Raw genomic sequence first — 4009 nt, forward strand, 5'->3', positions numbered from 1 at the left:
TCATACATTGAAAATTACATTTAATCTTTATGAAAAAAATTAACAGTGATCATATTTTTTAAAGTTGCAGAACAAAAGTAGCTTAGTTATGCGAGTAGAATCGAACTTTGGATTAAAAGCCCCATGGCACAAAACAGATAGGTACAGAAATCAATCTCATTTATGTACTTCACTTTTCATATTTACGCTCGGCGGTCGCTCCAGGGTTGTCAACTATCGGGGAGCGTCATGGTTGAATGTCCGCGATCCCATGGCGCTCCCATAACGGCAGAGTGGAGAAACGTCGATGTGTTTTTAGTGGGTATACTAAGTTCAGAGAGTCCCACATAACTTTCCACGGAAGTATGCATAAAGCATTTTCACATCGCAAAAAAAGGGTTGTCAACTATGGCTTATGCACAAAAAAATTGTGGACAATTTATCTCTGTGTCTGCGTGTCTCAAACGGATGGCACTCGCACTCGCACTAGTCCCAACCGGTCCGAGATATCGTGCCCGTGAGCAGAACAGTGTCTATGCAGATTGATTCCTGTACCTATCTGTTTTGTGACCAAGTTCAGACACAGTCTGTATAATGCCAAAGCGCCTAGTATGCTATTTAAAAAAAATGTATTGCCACACCTGGCGCATATTGCCAGCTTTCCAGCTATAGAGATTCCGACCAGGCATCTCCTAGCTCATTAAAGTCTTTGCGCCGTCTTTAATTCGCGAAGTACTAAAGTTTGCAGTAAAGACCGTCGTAAAGCAAATTCACAAGATAATAAGAACAATACCGGATCGGACCGCTCGGGCCGTTTGAGTTTATTTTTAGACTTAGTTAAAAGCTGGTTCGTACAAATGTTGATAAATGGATAATGTTGGTTGAATAAGACATGCTACAACATGTCCTATACCTACTGAACGAAAATCGCAATCCCGATTAGAGATTTTTCTCAAAAATGTTCTAATATAGTAAATTATTTGATTAGATAAATAATAAGAAATATTATAAATCATAAATAATTCGATAGCTATTTTCTAATATTGTTAATTATTTGATTAGATAAATATTAAAAAAGATTAAAATAATAAATAATTATAATTCTTCTTCTTCTTAGTCGGACACTTGTCACAGAGGTTTTTCCGAACCGGTGGTACATTTTTTTTGACATTCTGTGCTTTTTATAGCCTAAATTGAATAAAGATATTTTGATTTTGACTTTGACTTTGAGTGGTCGTGGTTACGCAGACGTATATGTACACTGAGAGATGTTGGTGGGTCGTAGACTTTTTCGAGGACATTATAATTACGTAATAAAAAATATTAAAAAATGAAAATAAAAATATATAATGTTCCGAAGTATTAAATCGTAAGGGGCTGTTTCACCATCCTTTGATTAGTGTTAACTGGCGGTTAGGTGTGATGCCGTCTCTATTTGTTTTGTTCGAATAGACGGAGACGGCATCACATTTAACCGTCGTTTAACGCTAATCAATGGATGGTGAAACAGCCCCGTAGTTTTGTAAAAATATTATCTGGGTATTTCTACGAGTAACCCGAAGCTAAAGCAGTAATTAGAGTAAGGGAAAAAACTTTACAAAATGATTCCTTTTTAAATTTCGAACTAAATTTGTGTGACTGCCGGCACTTGCCGAACTTCTCGAAAGGGAATATTTTATAGCCATGTTCTCCAAAACTTGGTTGAAGGTTTTGTTAAGTGGTTTTTCAAATAAAATCAGCGGAGGAAACAGAAGGAAAAACGACTGTTTTCTCTTATGTTAAAATATTTTTTATTTCTTTTTAGTCTTCAAATTTTATAATAAGTGCCGTGTTGAGACTTGTCTGTGACACAGTGTAATTCTGACAGTGTTTTTATTTAATACGCAAAGTTAGTTGTTTGGGTCAAATCTTGCAAGTCAAGTTGTATGGACTTCATGTGATCGGAGTGATTTGAAATCCTACTAATTGGCTAAATTTGTCAGATTTTCGATATGTAAAAGCTAGTCTTTTTTTATAGACGCTGATTTGCAGTATCACCGGCGACATATATTGAGTATCAAAGTCAAAGTCAAACTATCTTTATTCAATTTAGGCTATAACAAGCACTTATGAATGTCTAAAAAAATCTACCACCGGGTCGGAAAAACCTCTGCTGAGAAGAATCCGGCAAGAAACTCAACGAGGTATATATTTTTTTTAAACAGGTCATCATCTTCATCATGATCATTATTCCAGCGTATATATGGCCCAGTGCTGAGCACAGGCCTCCTCTCAGTTTGAAAGAGCCTGGCCCTGAGCCTGGGCTACATCGAGTATGCGAACCCATTTTTGCATTTCCAGTGCATGATAATGAATCTCTGGGCATTTCAGCAGAGCCCTTCAGTTGAAGTTTGAGGGCAAAATGTTTGCAAATACATTTCAACAAGCTTTTATTTAACATGGCCTGTTTTTTTGTTGTTATTTTGTTGTATGGGTCAATTCTTGCAAGTTCATTTTGATTCACACCCATCCAGTGGTCATATCGACTCGAAATTAGGTATGTATATTTAGGTTAGATGACAATGCATGTACAGTCAACAAAACTGGCCAAGAGCGTGTCGGACACGGCCAAGATAGTGTTCCGTAGCCATTAGGAAAAATCAAGTAATATTTTTCTAAGGGTTTCGTATTGTGTAGGTACGGAATGTTCGAAGTTTAGGTATATTTTATACCTTAGGCTGCTATTGTTTTCCTTACAAATTAGATACACTTACTACAATTCTGATTTTTTTCAAATTTTTCCACCCATCAGTTTAGATTTGAGAGGGGGAGGGGGGACGATCGATTTTAATGAAAATTTGCACTTTAAAGTTGAATATTTCGCAAACAGATCACTAAATCGAAAAATCGTCTTACCAACCTGCCAACGCCAAAAGACCTTATACAACGATACCCCACACTATAGGGTTAGATAGTTGCCACATACATATATCCGTGCAAAATTACAGCTTTCTAGCACTGATAGTCTCTAAGCAAAGCCGCGGACGAAACTATAACGGTTCCGTTTTTGTCATTTTGGCTACGGAACCCTAAACATGAAATTTTCACAAAAACCTTATTTAAATCCTTGCCTCTGTGATATATTTAATCTGTGGCAACTACGTGGCAGGCAGCATCGCTGATCAGTGGCATTACCGCCACGTTCGGATGTCGACGTGGGCGAACGTTGCAAACATCCAATCCGGGAAGCCGTATTCTGAAACAACAGGGCTACTACGAAATTCGAAAATCAAAGTTCGTATCGTACCGTCCTCTCACTCTCGTATTAAATAGTATAAGTGTCAGCGGGATGGTACCATACGAACTGCTGTTTGTTTTAAATGTGTTATAACTTACGTCGCGAACGCTTTTGAGTTCAAATCCTTCCTGGCATATCCCATCCCACAAATTTGTAAGGTTATTTGTTTGTTTGTTACTTCATCACGTCTAAACCGCTGAACCGACTTGGATTAAATTCGGTATACAGATTGGTTAAGTCCCGGGAAGGACATAGGATAGTTTTTATCCCGGAAAATTGCATAGTTCCCGCGGGATAGCAATAAACGTATTCTACGCAGACGGAGTTGCGGGCAACAGGCTAGTTATGTTATAAATGAGCAAGTTTGTGTGTGTGTGTGTGTGTGTTTGTTACTCGTTTTCAGGCCTAACATAACTGTTCTACCATAAATTAATTAATCAAGCGCAGAGCGATTAAATTAAAACTGAAAGTATCTTAATTGGCGAATTTATTAATTATATACACCGTGTTTTTCTTAATTTCCGTTAACTTAGGCAAACGGCTTAGTTAATTGATAGAAACTACCTGGTAATTAACTTTATCGCCAAATAAAAATAAATGAAGCATATAATTATTCACAGTCATTGTTGAAGGTCAAATTATAAAATTTACAAAATTGACGTGACACATACATAAGAAAGAGATCATAAAAACTCACTTTCTTTTGCTAAGTATTATTAAAGTAGGCATTACCCGCGATTCCATCCGCGTAGA

Source organism: Choristoneura fumiferana, chromosome 22 (assembly GCF_025370935.1).
Source record: "Choristoneura fumiferana chromosome 22, NRCan_CFum_1, whole genome shotgun sequence".
Lineage (NCBI taxonomy): Eukaryota > Metazoa > Arthropoda > Insecta > Lepidoptera > Tortricidae > Choristoneura > Choristoneura fumiferana.